This window comes from Cupressus sempervirens, chromosome 1 (assembly GCF_028749045.1).
Source record: "Cupressus sempervirens isolate cs-2001-9-10 chromosome 1, ASM2874904v1, whole genome shotgun sequence".
In the NCBI taxonomy this organism is placed as follows: domain Eukaryota; kingdom Viridiplantae; phylum Streptophyta; class Pinopsida; order Cupressales; family Cupressaceae; genus Cupressus; species Cupressus sempervirens.
The window spans coordinates 290,223,112-290,244,546 of NC_143118.1; the positions used below are offsets into that span (position 1 = coordinate 290,223,112).

The 21,435-nt window shown below is 30.1% G+C and overlaps 1 pseudogene; it reads right to left on the reverse strand.

The window, feature by feature from the left end:
- The window catches only part of LOC149577239 (putative LRR receptor-like serine/threonine-protein kinase At1g67720), a 155,782-nt pseudogene that overhangs the window by 114,843 nt on the left and 19,504 nt on the right, over positions 1 to 21,435 (reverse strand).

Here is a 21,435-nt window from a genome sequence, read left to right on the forward strand (position 1 = left end):
AGTCACTAGCAGCTGGCTCTAGTATCTAAGGATATTTTGTTGTTCAAAATCAAGGGATGCCTCTCACCATCATTTTTTCCTATTTGTATCATTGTCAAATTATAGATGAAATCATTCAGTGATACATATCACACATTTTACCCTACCTCATGCATTCTTTTTAAGTCTCTACTAAGTTTATACATATGAGAACATGATTCTTACGATGGATGAGGAAACACGAGATATTTTTTAATTGCTCATAGTTATTGTGCATCAGAAATTGTCGATACCATATATTATAGATCCATGTACATATAATATGTATTACAACTTTCATCACAAACATTTAGTAGCATAGATCTCAATTACGTGCATATTGTATATATACACATATCCTCCTACATCATATGTGTCAAAAACATCATACCATGTCATATATATATCCTACATGATACAACATAAGTCCCCCAAAATTTGATGGTTTTCATTTTTGTGCCCTCATCCCCACTAAGAATGTTAGTGTTACCAACTTACTCGGTGTACCTATGCAATTTCTATTAAATGATGATCTATAAGCACCACTAACATTGGCTGATATTACATATTTCATAGTATAATGCCTACTAGTTTATCCCTTATAATTTTCTAAAGCATCAGTATACACATGTACAAATTCCTATATTTTTAGCATCTTTCAATCACCCTCCACCAATAACCCAAAAACCCCACTCATATTTAATGTAATGATCTTCCATGTCACATAGCATATATGGTAACTCTATTGATGCTCTTTCTATTCTTTTTACTTAAATATTAAAATATTCTCAAATGTCAAACACCTTATAGAACAACTCCTACATGCTAAGGTTATACTAGTATCTCTATCTACAAAAAATAGAGAACATTGTAGATTTTTCGTAGGATATAATTTTCTTGTGCAATAGGAGTCCCCTTTAGTACTTTGAGTACAGTTGTAGCCTATCCCAATCAGAAGTAATTCACTCAAAAGTCTTAACAAAGCTAATATCTAATCAATCCCACCAAAGATAGCCTAGTAACACTGCAAATCCTTATTAAATCTTGTAGTTAACTACTCATCATTGTTAAGGTGTATCTAGAATTTTTTTTTGATAAAATAAATATTTTCTCTTCTTGAGCGAATAGTTCACCTTTGCAACATAAATCTATACCCAAAAATTCTATGTTATTTTCTCCAATGTGTTCAATGACATTCCCATACAAAGGTGAAATCTTTGTCTCTTGTTTTCGCATGCCATAACTAGAAATATCATCATCATTGTCTTTTCTCACACATAATACCAATGATCCACCTATTTTAACATGGTCGCCCTCATGATCTTTCACTAGCTCACTTAAGTGTAGTTAGAGGCCTACATCTGTGAGATGTCAAAAGTTACAAGTACTCTTGCAGCGTAAGCTACCCTACTAATCAATCTCCTATTCAACCATAGTGTGCACACTATTTACTTTAGCATAGATCATGTTATTTCAACCCATACATGTGCTCAAATTTACATACAATGCCCCAAATAATTTAGCACTCTTTAGGTGCATGTTCTTGACCTTATATACTTCCACTATAGTCGAGTATAATAATATTCTGATAAAGTTGTGCAAGTTGTAGACTAGAGACGATGCATTGATCCTTTAGAAATTGTAGTAAATCCAATGTATTTATGTTAATTTCTAGGTCAATGTATCCACTTCAAAAGCTAGAAATCCTATCCACAAGCTCAAATATTTAACCAATCTATGCATACTTTATAGTGTATAGGTTATGATACTTTCCTTCTACCCTTTCTTTGTTTTAAATTAGTACATCCTATTCTTTTTAGTATAATGTAATTATTGTGGTATGTTCAAAATCTTCTCCTCTTTTTGTCACCCATAGATTCAAATTTTAGAGGAAGAGTTTTAATTTTTTTTAAATATAAAGTTACATAGCATCCTATTTTAGCACTTGCAGATTTTAACAAGGTGTTTCAAGTAGAAAGTGATGTGAGTGGTACTACAATAGGATTTTTTTTTGAGTCAATAAGGTAGACCTGTTGCTTATTTCAGTGAGAAGTTGAATGATGACAAAAGAAAATATTATATTTATGATCAGGAATTTTAATCTATAGTGTAGGCATTAAAGAAGTGGAGACACAATATTCTTCCTAAGAATTTTCTTTTGTATATTGATCATCAAGCATTACAATATTTCAATAGTCAAGGAAAATTGAACCCAATATATTTCAAATGGGTTGTGGTTTTGCAAATTTATATATTTAATTTAAAACATAGCAGTGTGAAGTCTAACATAGTTGGAGATGCTCTTCTTAGAAGATGACTTTTGTTCACAAGGATGTAGATTGTGGTGGTTGGGTTCAAGGAACTCAAGAAAATTTGTATCTAGAGAATCTTGATTTTGGTAATTCCTTGAAAGCTTGTATAAAATTTGGGAAAGTAGTTGGATTTTATAATCCAACATGGATTGTCATTAAAAGGAAGTCAATTGTGCATTCCCAAAAGTTCTATTAGGGAGAAGCATCGTGGAGGATTGGGTGGACAATTTGGTAGAGATATAACCTTTTTTTGGTTGTTGAGAATTATTACTAACCATAGTCACTATAAGATATGAAGAAGTTTGTATAGATTTGTAGATTTTCAAATGGTGAAAGGAGTGAAGCAGAATACAGGGTTGTATCAACCACTACCTATACCTGAGAAGCCATTAGAAGATATTGGTATGGATTTTCTTCTTGGATTACCAATGACATAGTGAGGGCATGATGTGATATTTATGGTGGTTGACAAGTTTTCAAAGATTACAAATTTCATTCTATACAAGAAGACTAGTGATGGTGTTCATATGACAGAGTTTTTTTTTCAAAGAAGTTTTGAGACTACATGGTCTTCCAAATAGCTTAGTGTTCAATTGAGACACCAAGTTTGTTGGGCATCTTGAGCATACATTATGGAAGAAGTTGATGAAATATTTGAAGTTCAACTCATCACATCATCCATAGATTAATGGAAAAATAGAAGTTGTGAATCAAAGCTTAGGAATCTCTCTAGGATGATTGATTAGAGATAAGCCAAAAGGATGATTTCAAATTTTCCCACTGGTATAATTTTCACATAATAATTCTATCAAAAAGGGTATTGGTAAATCACCATTATATATTATACATTGAAGCAATCCCAGAAATGGTTTTGAATTGAGGCCATTGGATAAAGGAGAGATATGTAGTGCTAAAGTGGAGGATTTTTCTAAATATTTGAAGAACATTCATGAGGTGGTGAGGAAGCACATTACAAAGATAAATACATAGTACAAGGCTAAGGCATATATGAAAAGTAGATATAAAGAATTTTAGATTGGAAATGAAGTCATGGTTCATTTGAGGAATGCGGGATTTCTAGTGGGTACATATACAAAGTTGTAAATGAAGAAGTTTAGACCATGCAAAATACCAAAAAAGAACAATTTTGGAAGTGCCAATGAAGTAGAGTTTCCTATTGTACTGAATATTTCACTAATATTTAACATTTTAGATTTGACATAATATTATGAAGGTTATGATGGAGATGAAGTTGCATAAGCACAGTGTTGTATTCCATCAACAACTTCATCTACAAAGGAGATTGATGAGATATTGGATGATCATGTTGGAAGAAGTATAAGGAACATAATATATGAAGAGTATCTAGTCAAATAAAAAGGGAGGCTAGTGGAGGATTCACACTAGCAAGGGAGGAGGTTGATCATCTTGGTTTACATCTGACTTCTTAAGACATGAAGAGATGACTTCTCGAATTACCCCGAGTATCTGATGTAGGAGGATCCTAGGTGTAAGATCAATCTTGCATCACCTAGAAATATTTCATTTATGTTTCTTAAATAAGGGTTGTTTTAGTGTAGAGTTATTGTTTCTAGAGGCTTACTACTTAGTAATTTTGTCATATGAGCTTGGAATGTCCTAATTTTAGAGGTGGATGTTCATCTTGGATATATGATCCTATTAGTTAGACTCAATTGCATATCATGAGTATTTGTGAAGTTATTGCAGATTTTTAGTGTACAATTTTGGTAGAAAAAATTCAGCTTCAGTTTTGAAGGCTTCAGAGTCTTTGGATGGGCTCCATAGTGGGGTCCACAAGAGCTTGCATGAATTAGACCTTGTAGATCAAAAGCTATGGATTCTAGAATGGCGTTATAATAGTCAATAAGAGAAACGGTTTGCAAGTTATGGTCTTTCAAAGTTGAGCTAATCAAAATTTCTAAAATAATGTCATAATTGTTTTGGGTTGATTCTATATGTAATTTTAGGGTTGGTCAACATCAAGGGTTATGATTTGATTTCTAGAAACTTCTCAAGTGGCATAAAATTTCCTATATAAGAAAGGCCCATAGATTGTCTAGGATAACTCTAGGTGATAGTTCATAGCTTTATCTTGAAAATTATTGTAAGGAAGGAATCCATGTGGGGTTGCATATTATAATTCAAAATTCTATAATTCTACTTTTGCAATGATAATAAGAAGCCCATATTTTTTCTCGCAAATTTTTGTTATTTCTTTACTTTTGTTATTAAGTTGAGAGGCTTTCTACAGTAGAAGCATTTATCAATGTAAAATTTCCATCATTTAAACAAAATGATAGTCATTTTGGTGTCATGCGTATTGAAATGGAAGATAAATTATATTAGCAATACTGAACATTAACATGATTTGATTTAATTAATTTTGTAACTGAAACAAGAACTAGTCATTTTTATCATCCTTGTCAACTATTATAGGGTTCCTAATTTTCAATAAGTAACTAAGTTCTATTTTTTTAATCTATTTGTTATCTATATATTCAATTAGTAATTCTATGATGTTTCTATTATTTTATTATTCAAAATAAATTAAAACTTTTAGTATAAAATTATATTTTTAACTAGAATAGAATGAATATCTTGGATTTGCTAAATGTAAAAAATTGATTTGGATATGGGTAAATAGTAAATTGTGAAATCTAATAGATATAACAATATTTTAGATGTCATAAAGATTTTCTAAAAATACTACAAAAGTGAATGAACCAAATTACAAAAATCTTTTCCAACTATTTTGATTATTCTTTCTTTTAATTTTTTTCTGCCTATTTGTTATGATTATTTATAATATTTGTATTATTTAAAATAAATTAATTCTATGATATTTCTATGATGAACTATTTATATTTTTAAAAATTTACATATTTTAAATTAGATATCTCTTAGCTTAATTTACCAAAAAAAAAAAATGTAAATTTGAAGTATGCTAGTTTATTTTTGGTACTAAAGGGAGCACTCTTCACTAAATTGATTATTTGATAATGATATTTTTAGCAATTTCAAATTTATTTTTAATCACTATTTCAAATTAAGTTTATGCATTTATCATATATATTTTTAACTATCTATTAAACTAAGTAGATTGAATTGATATATTGATTGCATTTATTTATAAAACATATTTTAATGGTTATACCTTCCAAATGGTAATAAGTATTGAATGGAAAATATTTATGAAATACTAAGTATATGGCAATGTGAAATACAATATAAATTTATTTATTAATCTATTTATTTTGGAACAATGAAAAGATAAATGTCAAAGCACATGGATGACATCACATTGAAAAAATCAAAATTTTAAATTTAGTGTTTATAAGTATTATCATATTAGTGGAGCTACATTAATTTCGTAAAATTATTATTTCAATTTTATAATTTTCAGCATAATTGGATAGAAAATAAAAAGTCTCATAAATCTATATAACAATAATAATATGTATAAGATGTTAAATAATCATTAAAAAAATTTAAAATAGTTAAATTGTAAATGTAAAACAAGAAAAGAAACATAATAAAATGTAAATGAGGAACACCAAATACAAGAATATAATATCTATTTTCATCGCACAAACTTGTCTTTTTTATTAGAGAATTATTATATTAATCCAATCAACAAACCATTACAACACATGACTACATATGTCCATTTATACATTCACATATAGCCCTCAAGCAAAGAGACATGACAAGTTGAATTGGAGTATGAGTATTAGACTTCATATCCTAATATAAATAATCTAAAAATTTATAATCAAAGATACTTCATTGAAAAACAAAAATACTTCACAATAGTCTTATAGCTACCACTAAAAAAAATAATTAAAATACAAGATGCTCTCCTAATAAATCAACTAAAAAGGACATGATACTAGAAAAACTCATAATAGAAGAACTATAATCAACCCTATGCTTTTAAGAAAACACAAGGAGGAAAGTTCCACATCTAAACCTTCCATCCACTGTGAGGTTATGATGCCCATTCAACAAGCATATCAACAATAACATTGAACCAAAAATATGGGGACAGATCATGAATTTCAACACCAACAAACTCTGAGAGTAGGAAAGAGGAAAATTCTACTTCTAAACCTTCCATCCATTGTGAGGACATGACACACATTCATTAAGCATATCAACAATAACATTGAACCAAAACATGGTGACAAATTGTGAATTTCAATAGCAACAAATAATGAGAGTAGAAAAGAAGAGTTCACTTAAATGTTATATTTAACAAGTGCCATGTAGTGGCATGTATTTTCCTTTAAGTTAATTAATGATTGTGTATTATATATAGTTAGAAAATATAAAACATACAATTATTCAATTAGCCAAGTTCTAAATAAAAAATTGAAATATTTAAGACAAGAAACTAACTAAATCATGAACAAATATCAAAGCAAATAGTTTAATGTAGTAAAGTGATTGAAATATTAGAAAGATACAAATTATATGTGATATTTTATTGTTAACCAAACAAATAAAATATTTGAATATTAAAACATAGATAGCTCTAAACTAATGATTAAAAGATACACTTTTCCAATTCTTTGTTCAATTAAAAATATTTTTGAAAAATAAATAATATTAAGATATTTAATATTCATATTTTAAATTAAATCACATCTTTTAATTCATTGTCCCAAACTATAAAGAAAGCCCACTCTTTTTACAGAAATATGAAAGAAATAGGACTATATTGGCATTGAATAATCAATGTCTAAATTAGATAATTGATCTTCTTTCATATATTAAATTAGTAATTATAAAATAGATATAACTACAAGTTGAACAATAACAAGTGCCTCATACTTGCTTAGTACTTGCCTTTATTTTTAATTTTAATATATACAGTTTTGATTTAATAAATTTATTATAGTTTATCAAATATTTTAATTAATAAAAATATTATATATTTATAGTTTTTATAATGATATTAATTATAAATTAAATTTAAATTTTCTTTATTAATATAATTATTGATATACATGTTTTATTGCATATATATCATGTGATACTATTATATTATAAATAAATTATAATATCTTTATAATAATATTTCTGAAACAATTATATAATATAGGAAATATCATTTTTTTAGTATTTTAATTGAATGATTAAAATTATATTATAAAAAAATGTAATATTAAAATAAAAAATCTAAGCCAACCCACTTAGATTAAAAAAATATATTAAAAATAGGCAAAAGCCTACAACGCAATGGTAACTTGCGAGCCTCTCATGTGGGAGGTCTTGGGTTTGAATCTACGTTCACTTAACATATAATAATAATAAATTGCAACAAATAATAATAATTAATCTAGGCTTCGGCCATTTACCGATCAAAAATAAAATATTAAAAAATGAATCACACTGACCATAATAAAAAAAACTATACAATCCATCGAACCCAACCAATATAGGATCTAAATTAATTCACCCAATCAAATATTAGAAATATATATTCTAAAAATTGTAAAGTTTAAAATCTTGCATCTATGTTGTTGACCATAATAGTTTGATAACAGAAGTTAACAACAATTAATTTTGAATCGTACAAACTAAAAAATTTAATCACTAGTTAAAGTGTAAAATTCAATATGTATCACAATAGTACTTAGCCTACGTATGTTGAAAGTGGTTCTTGAAAAGTTTAATATTGTATATGAATAATATGTAATTTTAAATATTTATTTTTCAAAATGTTACATCTCATTGTTGGATGGTTTGTGTATTAAAAAATGAAATGGATTAATAAGTCAATACACGTGGATAATACAATTGAGCTTGGATAATCTCCCAAAATCTTACAACTTACAAAGTGAAAGCAATAATACTAGCCTAGGAAAAATTCAAAAAAAGTAAATCCTTAATCATTTATAATAATAGAAGTGTTCCCCATCTACATTAATTAAATCATTTAAATCTACTAATGAGTATTTTATCTTTCTATTAAGCATATATAAATATATACATAAAACAATTTGCCACACTCTATTGTATAAATCATATTAATGATGAATATGAATGATTTTGATATGTATACCTCAAATCCTAATTTTTAAATTATTAAATATTAAACAACATATTACGCTTTTTCACCAAATAATTCTATTTATTTATTTTCCAAGCCACTATTTAATTTATTATTTGAGGCAATTGTTAAACTGCATTGATTTGGAAGTACACACAATCCTAATTTAAAAACTCATTAAGCCGAGAGGCTTTCTATAGTGGAAGTATTCATCAATATAAACTTTTTTATTTTTCAATAAATTTGATGTGTAACTAAAAGTATAGTTATAGACAAAATTAAAGCCATGCGATAAGAAAATGTTTCAAAGGAAGCTTAAAATAGATAACATAAACGATAATATCATGAATGCAAAGATTGAAATTCATACAACTTTCATAACAACAAAAGGTTTCCATTAAATACGCTTTAGTGGAAGAGAGAATTTTCTTCCAATCTCTCACAAATTCAATCAAAAATAGAGATGGATTGTTTATTAGAGAATAACCAATTTGTGCTCATGAAGTTCTATGTATGAAAATCCTTTCCCCTACTCAAAAATCATCGCATGCAAGGTAAGGATCTTATCTAGATTCATTCTAATCTCAAGGTTATGCCACTCTTGATCACCTATACAATGCCCAATCATTGTTTATAATTGATATTTCCCCATCTATAGCATAGTTTTGGCCACTTCAATATTTGGATCCCTACAAAATAGTGTTTGCAATATCCTTTGATTTGAGTGTTACTTCTACCTTTAAGGTGCACAACCTATTTATTGAGGCCGTAATGAATGCCTTTGCATTTGCTGAAGAGTTCATACTCTTTGATTTATTTGTTTTTTCTAAATTGGACCTATTTTAAAAAAATATTTAAAGTCCAGGTGAGAGGTGTAGAAGAAAAGTAGATTTTGAAAAGGAAACTAGAATTCACTTTTTGGGAGCTTAGAGCATGGATCGAACCTAGTCAACATTGATAAATTCTCAAAGTTTTATCACAAATTAACTAGTAAGCCCAATCCTCACTACTTTCTTATGTAATATAAGATTCCTCTATGGATCAGGAATGACATTATATTGAAAAATCTTATATCTAAAGACTTGGACCCTAGATTCAACACAAAATAGTTAAATATTATATTATTATTTCACATTCAAGTAATTCTAATAGAGTGAAAAAATAAAATTAAAAATTTTTCCTTCAAAAGCTATTGCTTCCACTATAATTCAATATTGAAAAATATTAGGTTTATACTTTCCATATCTCTTCTCTGTTGTATTCATTCTTTCCATTAGAGCACTATATTTTGGTCTTAATTCTTGAAGTGTAACTCAATTTCTCTCACAATCATTTTTAGTATTTCAAAAAAATGCTTTTGTTGATTATTCCTGTATGGTATCTATCTTTTTCATTCTATATTGGTGTCAAAAAACTAGTTTCTATATGCCCACCTAATATGTTATTGCCCTTTTTGTTCTATCATTTTTCAAATTCGCTAACCTAGCTAAACACTAGGCTTAGATTTTGTATTCAGCCAAGTTGACACATTTTATTTTGTCGTTATTTCTGTCATTTCTAAGATATATATGTTTGGCCAATTTTAGATTCAAAGCTTTGATGTGGCAATGATATGCTTCTATTTTATAGCTATAAATTGTTCCCATTATGTAAATCTACTTGTTATTGTAGGTTATATTTCTAATGCCTTATCTTAAAAAAAAATCTACTGATTTTAATTGCTTCAAGTAGTAAAAAATACCTCTAAAACATATCCCATTTAGTGTTACTCATTCATAGTTTTAACGAAAAAAGGAATTGCATGATTTTTTTTAAGTTTAAAAAATACATTATGATGCTATGGATATTTTTATTTTACCAAAAAAGATAAGTAGTTATCCTATAAAGGAATTAGTATAATATATTATGCCTAATCATTTATTATTGTTTGCTTCTATTTCATTTTTGAAACAAAGCAACCTTTGGTGATTCTTGCTCCTCTATTTTTCTCTTGCAAATCCTTGATTCTATATATATATATATATATATATATATATATATATATATATATATATATATATATATATATATATATATATATATATATATATATATATATATATATATATATATATATATATATATATATAGTGTGTGTGTGTGTGTGTGGGTGTGTGTGTAATTTATTAAATCAATATTTTTTTTTTAAAGTTTCTTAAAAATGAAAAATAAATCACAATTCTTAAATTAAATTAATGTGCATAAAAGTTTACAAAGATTCTCTTAAATCTAGATTTTATGATGATTTAATTTAATTTTTTTTTAAAGTTTGATTATGATGATTATTTAAACATACATTTTTATAAATCCATATCTACTTATAAAACCATTTATGTTTCTATTTTCTATTTAGTAATTTTATTTTTTAAATATTTTAAAAAGTTATAGAAAAAACTACCAAATCAAGATTTTACTTTGAAAGTCACTACAAAATGAGAAGATCAATTCAAAAAAATTTAATTGATTTGAATGCAACCAAAATATTGTTTAAATATCTTTAGAAATAGGAACAATATTTTAACATATAAATTTTAGTTTTAAATTTATTTTAATATTGTTAAGAATATGATAATGCTTTTTTAACTTCCAAAAATGTTAAGATTCAAATTTACTGTTGTTTGATAGATCTAACAAAAATTTTAATCCTATCCTTCACCCTTGGTTGGCTAGCCCAATTTATTATAAAACCATACCATAGTACCATCCTTATTTCAATCCCAATCTTTAAACCCTAAGCATGGTTAATAATTCTCAACGCTTCACAAATATACTCCAACCTAAGATAAATAAAATAGTCACTTGATATATTAAACCTAAACTTGAGCCTAACTATAACTCTTTCACTAAAACCCCAATTCACAATTGAATATTAATTTACATAAAGTTTAAATAAGTTAACCCTAATCCTAAATTATAATATTAAGTTTAAGATATATAAGTTCACATACACATGTGCAGCATGACCCTAATTTTAAATGATATTATCTAGTTTTATATGTGTGTGTCGTAACTATAACTCTAATCTAATACAACTTGAACCCTAAGCCTCAACTTAAACCTAATGTAATATAATTAATTTACTACTCTGATTATAGAACTAATAAAAACCTAATACTCCACCTAAGTTTAATATAACCCTAAAATATAACCATAACCAAACTCTAACTTTTAAGTTTTTAAAACCCTAATTATAAATAAAAATTTGTCTATAAATTTTACCTTAACCCTAACCTAATGTGAAATCTAACCTTAATTTTCTTTGAATCATAATATTAATTCAACAAATATATCCCTATTTTAACCCTTCCATAATGATTACCAAACCCTAATTTGAATCCTAACTAAAGGTTGATTTGAATCCTACAGTTAGAACAACACTCTTAGTCCTAACCTTAATCATAATTTTTGCACTAACCATAATTATAACTTGAACCCTAATAATACCACTAACCCTAACCCTTATGATAACCCTATCCCTATCCCTAATCATGATGTACATCCTAACTCCATCCCTAATTAAAAATAATAATCATAGACATTTACCTAACTATAATCCTACAATTGATAAATATTAATCCTAGCCATATTAATAGATGTTAATCCCTAATATTAACCTAATCCTAAATCCTAACAGTAACAATAATATTAACCACTCATTGTAAACCTATACCATAATCAAAACATGTACATATAGAGAGAATTTGGCAGATAAGGGGACATATGGGAGGGAAATTTTGTTTGAGAGAGAGAAGGGTTTATAGGGATATAGACACAAGGTTGACATAGAGAGATTGTGAGAGACAAGGGATAGGAGAGAGGGGGGGTGAGAAATATGAGGCATATATAGAGGGTAAATAGGAGGATAGATTATGAAAAAAGGGGCAAGGACTGAAAGAAAGTAATTAGGGGTAGAGGGGTGTGTGTGTGAGTGAGTGAGAGAGAGAGTGGGGGGGGGGGGGGAGGGGGGGAAGCAATGGTTAGATTGGGAGAGAGATGGAAGAAAGGTAGAGTTATCCAAAGTAGATATATTAAAAATTACATATAAAATGTATAATATACTATAAAAATATTATATAATTAATAATTAAAATTTATCATTATAAATTAACTATAATTAAAACTAATAATAATGTCTTTCATGTTACCCTGCTAGTGCTCCAAGCTTTTATATATATATATAAGTGTGGAGGCACCTATTTTCATAAATTGTCTAAAGTAAGTGCAATAGACACCTCATGAAGGATATCTCTAAAAAAACCAGTAAATTCATACATAAATAAAAGATATCCTTTTACAACAAATCAATATTGTTATCTCACAAAGAGTGTTCAGCTACTTCGGAATGTCATTAAGCAATAGAAAAATAGGTACCATTATAAATATTAAAATATACAACATTAAATTGTGTCTATGTGGTCGTACCTCAGATTGCTTCCAGGTCTCAACAGTCCATGAAAAGAAATTAATGACCGATAGCCTACACATTACATTAGAGACACTAGACTAATTATATAATAGCATACATAGACGCGCTAGACTGCATAAACATAGAGACAGAAAATACATAAATAGCGGTCTATGGGTGGAACTGGTCAGGATTTTCCACAACCTGAACGTCTTGTTTTACTCCTTGGGTTCCAACAGAATTAACAGCACTGCCGCCACCAGCAAGGGAGAGAAAGATGCGAAAACCAGTGCAAGCTCTCGCAACAATGTCAGGGATATTAACTGTTCGAGTTCCCTCAACATTCTCTAAGTCTGTAATTGCAACGCAAATAAGAAGAAACAGGCTAAGCGGCTGAAACCCCCACATCTTCATCCTTAGCAAACTCAACTCTGATCAAATGAGAAGACGAGTGGTGAATTATATAGGGAGTTAATTGAAATTAGAGAATATTCCCTAGTCGCGTAGGCGTAAGAGAGAGAGCTGGCATGGTTTTGGAATTACATGAAGTCTTTCTGGATAGCAGCTATGTTCACCACATATTTTCTGTCACCTTTGTACAGTTTTTGCAGGACCTTCACGTTCTCTCCTACAACCGTAACTTGTATCACATGTCATTTGTTATTATGATCCGTCACCATGGATGACAGCATGAAATGTATCCTACACGACAAGATAGGGCAGATCCTGACTCAATTTACATGTCGAATTTACAGCTGTGCGAATTTGAGCCCCTTGACTGAATGTTGTATTATAGATGAAAATGTTTCCAGGGAAGTGACACAAATTTCATTACAAGCTAGTACACAGTGACTAATATATGGCACCATCCGGTGTAACTTATATGCACCTGTTTTCAATGGAAACATAAGTTCTTTAGACTATTTAACATTTGATACAGGTGCATATAAGTTACCTTGTATCTACAAGCGGATTAATAGTGTTTGTCTTGATTCCATCAAAATGGCAGAGGCCTCGATAATCGTGCCCAATTTTCCTGAATAGCTACAAGAAAATCCTCCATGTACACTCCATCTAAATAAACTCTTATAAAGCCTCTCACGCCCTTTTTTTCTTTAAATAAGGCTTTTCATGAAATTGTTTTAACTATTCCATATGAGAGCATGAGTCTTATGGCTACTCAGGGTATGATCCTTTTTTAAAAAACCTTCGAACTTTATCAGTAGACCAAACACCTCTTGAACTATAACACTATTTTAATCTTATAGCCCGCAAGAAAATCTTGATTACATGCACCCTATGACTTGAATTTTACCTATTTTTAGGAAATGGTTATCCAACAAACTAAAATTTAAACTATATAAAGGAGGTTTGGACAGAAAATAAAAATCATGTGTTCCCTTGGTAAGATATATGTTTTAGTTTGTTGTTTAAATGTCACCCTTCTCTTGTCGATGTCATAAAAGTATACCTAATCATAGTACTTGCTTTGAAATATCTACCTTGAAGATTAACTCCCACTTCATAATATATAATTTTTTATTTACTTCAATCACATTACCCTTAATCATTAGACATTAAGAGTATGTTATCACCTTGTGTAAGAGAACATTGCATGTCCAATTTTTCCTCTATACATTTCATAAATCCATGTAAAAAAATGACTTGGATTTCTAAAGATTGATCCACAAATTATCTAATATTGAGATGAGCTTGAAAATTCAAAGAGATTGCAATGTTTACAATAAATGCTAATGAAAAAAATATATGAAATCTGATGGAGGGAAGTGTTGCTAAGTTAAATCTAAGTAAAATATGCAATAGGAGATCTAACTAATCAACTAATTATTAATAAACTTAGTATTAGCCTAATTACTCCAGCATTTCTCCTTAAGGTTGGCTTATTAAGAAGCTTAGATTCCACTAAATTATCATATAGTGATGCATGCAAGGATGGGTTATGTCATGTGACTTGATGATGTATCCATGTACAAATAAACCACATAAAAAAACTCTAGAGATAAAAGAAAAATATAGAAATACAATAGTGAAAGAAGGGTAGAAGCACTTGATATGACTCCCTATGAGTACTTATATGTCACACAAGGATACTATATGTCTTCTTAGTAGGGTAGGGAAGTGGTAGATATGAATCCATTTGTAATGAAGTATTTATTGTGCTAAAAATGAAAGATTAAAGGTAGAAAATGATATATCATATCTAAATAACTTTTTTAACCCTAAGAAGAAATATATCCATAATGGATTGGAAAACCCTTTTCTATAAGTTGGATGATAGGGAATATAATCCTGAATGAGGGAACATGTTGTTGATCTCAGATTGGTTTTGACAATTAAGTGTCAACACACTTAAGAAATTTACTTAGTTAATGTCAAAGTAGTAATGCATGCCAAGTATAATATGTAAATACAAGACTGTGTTGAGTTGCAATGAGTGTTGAGTCACTCATGTGCCGAGTAGATAGACAATGTTGAGCAATCCAAGTGCTGAGTGAACAGTAGATGCCAAGTAGTTCAAGTGCCAAGTCAGAAAAAAAATTACAATATGTGCCAAACATCAGTAACTTCAAGTGTCAAGTAACACAGATTGGACATACTTTTTTGTGATTGCACAAACAACTATGTAAAATGTTTTCAAGTTAACATAAGGTTCTATTTTGATTCTTTAAAAATAAAGATGAATCCATTTGCAAAATTCCTATGTATTTGCAAGTAGCCAATCAAAAAATAAGAAGGATTACGCGGGAAAAAAAAAGAATGAATCTTAGCTATAGATTCATACCTAACCATTATCCACCAAAGTCTTTATAAGGAAGACAAAGCCCCAACAATTAAAGGGAATCAAGAGCGAGAAAGAGATCAAGTTATAGGAGGTAACAAGGGGTGAATGATCAAATTTGTTCATAAAGCATTAGAGGTGACTTAGCAGTGAGAGTGAATTGCAGAATTAGGTGGAGGAGAACAAAGAATAGAAGGATTCATCAATTGTTATATTAGATCAAAGAGGATCAAGAAGGACACTATACAGATTTGATCTGTAATCATGCAACCAGAGTCACTCATGAGATCAATGCTGAAATATCCTAACAAGTGATTTTAGTTAAATCTCCTAGGTAGAGTAGTCCTAATAGGTTGTAGTAAATCCTTTGATAGGGTGACATTTCAAGTGGATGTTCTAAATTCCTTTAACTAGGCACACTTCTAACAATTTTTTAAATCCTCTAACAAGGTGGGACTTAATAGTCTTTGTAAGCCTTTAACGAGGCAGGCCTTTCACAAGGCAGATCATGTTTCATGGTCAAACCATTGTAACCTTAATTGGTTACACTTTATTGTTGTAGTAGTGAATATTTGTGGGTGTCATCCCCACCCTAGTTTTACCTTCTCATTTGGAGGGTTTCTAGTTAATCATATTTGGTGTTAAGTGTGAGTGTTTTCTTATATGCTTACATGATTTAGATGTATGTGCTTTACATGTTATTTTCAATCCATATATTAAATGCATCAAATGAACGGTAAAAGTTTTAATAGCTGAAGTTTGAATTTTTGATTCACCCCTCCTCTCAAAAGCACATGTTTCCAATTTGTAATTCCAACATATGTTCCTTTCCAATTGAAAACAAGTGATGTAAAAAAGAAACCTTTGAAGAGTGGTGTTGAGCTAGATCTAGAGATGATGGTAGTGGTTAGCTAACGTTGATAACATGGCTATGAACAAAGAGGACAAGCATATTATCAATACAATTTGATTTTTTGTGGAAAGCATATCCTACTAGTTTCTTAACTATGCAATCTAAAATTCCATAAAATGTATGTCTACAAGATATTAATCCCATTTTTTTGGAAGATGTTGAATATCACAAAACATGATGTAGTGCAAGATAGGTGTGTCCCCAAAGGAGAAGATTGAGCCCCCATAAAGAACAAAACAATAGAAGTATAACAAGGTACAAATGGAAACACCTCAATTTATTAACAAAATACCCTCCTATTCACCACTTAATATTAATTTATTACACAAATCACATACAAAATGCTAAGAAATATAGAGGGTTGGAAGGCCTTCCTAATCACAGCCAATACATTCTAGATTACAAACCAAAACTCGCTACTCTCGAGCTATACGTTCTCGATCATGAGTAACTCTATTTTCCACTCTACAATGAAGACTCAAGAACATTACATATGTAGCCAATAGGATGCATAGGTTGACTTTGAATTCACAATGCAGTGAAAAGCTAAAGGTCATGTTGTCACTGCTAGTTTATGTTGACCATGAATTAGGGTTGCAATAGTGCAAAATAATAGAGTTAAACCTTTTCACATGATCACAATCTGAGAAAATGTTAAGGTATAAACTATAGTGAAAGTGTAGAAGACAATAAAAGTTAAGGTGCACAGTTTTCACAAAGTTCACCAACTAAAAAGAATTTAATACATTTTAAGTTGCAATGTGGAGAAAGTGATAGCAGTCAACCTCAAATGGTCATCGCAAGGTCACAAGTTAGAATACATTGAAGTTATTTCAAGTTGTGAAGGCATGATCATGTTAGTGTGAAGTTGTCACTAAGTCATCGGGGTTAGTAAAATGGAGACAAGTCAAGCTACAAAGTGGTGAATAAGAGTAATCGTAAGGTCAATAGATAAAAGGAATTCAAAACATTTCAGGCTATGAAAATGTGAAATGAGATAATACTTATTGGACCATATCATTGCATCGAGTAAATATATTGGATGAAAGAAAGTAATGAATAAGTGATAAGGGAGAAATAAAGAGGATTAAAAGGTTTTGATTGTGATCAGTGGTAGAGATTTAAAGCTGTTGTGATCATTGAGATTCAAACTATATGAATTTGGCACCAACAGATTAGAGAAGAATATGAATCATTTTGAGGATTTCTAATCATTCTAGTTTCTTTATTTGATGTATTGAATTGTAATTGATGACTATTGGATTTTTGAGCAATTCATGTGTTTTTTTAATAGAATAGATGGATCTGTAATTGGCAAAGAACCCTAAGATGGGGCCTATATATGTAATTCTCTAAGTTAATAGAATAAATCAGCAAATTCTGACCAACTATTCCCCCTACATTTCCAGATGTTGAGTGAGAATCAAAGAGTTAGATGGAATGAAGGATTTGTATGATGTTGTCAGTTAGGTAATGTGATGTTTTGATTCCATTTAGGACTAGCATGCCCAGGTTTCTTTCATTGTCTTCTTTAGCTAAGGTAACCTTGCATCTTAGAATATTTTTTATGGGATTGTAGGAATGAAGCATTTGAAGCTATTAATTCCTTGTTAGATTCCATTTTGGTAAATGGTTATTAGTTAAGGTGGAATCCATTTCATCTTTCATGTGCATCTCTACTCTCTCCCTAGATTGGATTTCACTAGGACTAGTCTATATTTAGATTAGAGTAGGAGTAGTATTAGAAGGGCTTTAAGGTAACTTGTGATATCCATTCCACTAGGTGTTATAAGTTGTCCAAATCTATTTCTGCCCGGGGTGTTTGTAGCTATGAGCATCCTGGCTTATCCTCATTTTCTCTCAAGTTAAGAGGTTACCCCCATCCTAATTGTCTATTAAAACATAATTCATTGCATATCTTGCATATAAGGGAGTTGTACCTTATAATTCAAAGGGAAATGATATAACACATACAATGACCCATTTTTTGGTGGCATCCTTTTGTTTCTCACATTCTAGGCATCTAGAGTCAAGGTAAAGCCAAGTTAGCAAGAGGAAAAAATTGTTAACCAATAGTTTTCAGCGACTCCACTAGGGATTGGAATCTAGGACTAGTGCTTGGTTTCTCATTCTCAGGAATTTAAAGGTGTCTTCCCTAGGATGAAGACTGGTGACTCTGTATGAAGGACCTGCTCCCTTTGATCTAAGAAGGTCTAGTTTAACTCAATGGTCATGTCAAATTCAAGGACTAGGAGAAGGTAGAGGCCTAAACCCACTCTCTAAGAACTTAATGAGATTAATAACAAGCTTTTACAAGAGCTTGTGCTTCTATATAAAAAAAGCATCTCCCATATTATCCAAAATAATATTATCATTGAAGATGATCATGTTTATGCATCTTTGTGGAATTGTGTGTGCTCTAGATTATAAAAACTGAAAGACATGCAAAGAGAGGAGTTGAGGTTGAAACAAGCAAGGATGAAGCTCATTCATTCTTTTGAAGATCTTTCCACCACAAATGACAAGGTGCTTCATGATATTTTTGACCAGTATAGACAAAGCATCTCTTATGAAGCTCAAGAAAACATCAACATAGAAGATGATCATATGTCAAAGATGCTTTGGAGTCACAGATGTGCCTATTTTCAAAGACTCAAGGACCTATAAGAAAGTGAAAGAAGGAAGCTGAAACAAGTATAGATAGTTGAACATAAAAAACCCTTGGTAAGGTCACTTTACCCTATTCCTTATGTTTTTTAGATGTTTAAAGAGTAGGTGAACATTCTTGATGTGAACATGAAGGAGAGGCCAAAGCCTAAGCCTACTCTTGAAGAACTCCATGCAACTAAGGACAAGGTATTTCAAAAGATCTTGTTGAATCTTGCAGAGAACCTCAATAGAGGACATGACCCCAAAGCAAGAATGATATGGGGCCACCTCTGCAACTGATTCCAAAATTTGAAGGACTAGACAAAAGACAAGAGAAATGACCTAAAGCTGAAGATAGTATCTACACCTGATCATGCAACCCCCTTGGTAGTGCAACCTAATTCTAGTTCTCATATTATTGTAGTCTTTGGTAGACAAGAAGTTATTCCTAATGTTATAGATCAAGGTGACAATACTCCATCAGAGCCCTCTAAAGAAGAATCTTTTGATGATCTCATACCTGCACTAGAGAATTCCACTTGTGTTTTGCCAATAGCTACAACTCTAACTCTAGTTAAACAAAGAAGAAATGAAGTTAAACCCAAAGAATGGTTGTGTTAGCATGAGGAAGAAATTTAGGAACCCATTGGAAAGACTCTTATCCTCGATAAAGATATTATTGAAGAAAAGAGTCTTGAGATCAACTGTTAGTTTATAGAAGAATAAGATCCATTGGTAGATGCAACTTTTTCTTATAGTGAGGAAGAGGAGATTGTCTGCTGGTCCTTGCCAGGTCCCTCAAAACAAAAGAATCACTTGATGGCACAAGTAAAATATCCAAATCAAGTTAAACCATATGTTGACAAGATGAAGGAGGATCAAAAACCATATGTTCCTTACCTTTTGATAACACAAGAGGAGGAACAATATAAAGTTGAAATGTAGAAGGAGGAACCAAAGTAGGAGGAGTCATACTAGCTGAAGGAGCCACACTAGGAGGATTGGGAGATGCAAGGGGCCATGATTGTTAGAAATTGGAAAATCATAAGAAATAGTTATTGAGGTTGTAGGAAAAAGGTCGCAAGGCATAATTAACTCATAATTTTTTTGACATTTATATTATCCATAGGAATGAAACATATAGTTTGGAGAAGTAGTATGAGGAGTAGGAAGAGAAGGTGTCATGAGCCCAAATTTAAGGATATATGAATATTTGAATTTAATAACTAATGATATTAATAATAAATTGATTAATAGAGTAATCAATATAATATATAATAATAATACAAGAATTAATTTAAGTGATAACACAATATGATATTATATTTACATAACATATATTTAATATGTTATAATAGAATATAATAATTACAAAGATATTAATTATAAATAATATGAAATAACAATAATAATTTTATAATGGAATAACACATATCCACGCATAATATTATAATATATCATTATAATATAATACTTCAAATATGAGTAGTAAATATATTTATAAACAAGCAAATACACTATGTAATAATAATAATAATATTTGGTGTTACTAATATTATTATTACAACATACGGTTATACCAAAGACACATTAATATACCCAACCAACATAATACATAAACCATCGATGACAAGGAAGAGTCGTGTCACATTGAGCTAATACCTAAAGAGGTGAGCGAATGGTTAAAAGGGATAGCTGACTAGAGAAAGTATCGATTATTACATTCCTTAACCCCAAACGTGCACAGACCAAGGCGATAAGGTAGCAACATCGATTCTCCTAAAAACAAGAGAAGTAAATATATACCACCACACTAATAGAAAATACAGCGAAGACGTGGTCACTTGGAATGACATCAATATTTTTGAAGGGAATCAACATCGAGTGTATTTACTGATCATCATCATGATATTTGTCAAGACCTACACCCAATCTCATCAGGTACAACATCAAGCATTAATTCTGAAATCTCCAACACGCTTTACGTTGAGTACTGATCGTAGCATATCAAGGGAAAACAGACATAAGAGAATCATAGGAAACTCATTGAATACAAAAGGATATAATTGATCAGTCACGACAGGACAACATGGAGGTACAGGCAACGTCAGGTCTTATAACCACGTCGAACAAGTATTCCTAAATGCCCGAGCTTACATTCAATACCATAATCAGGATACATTACTATTGTTTCAATCTCATTAATATAGGGGAGAATTATTG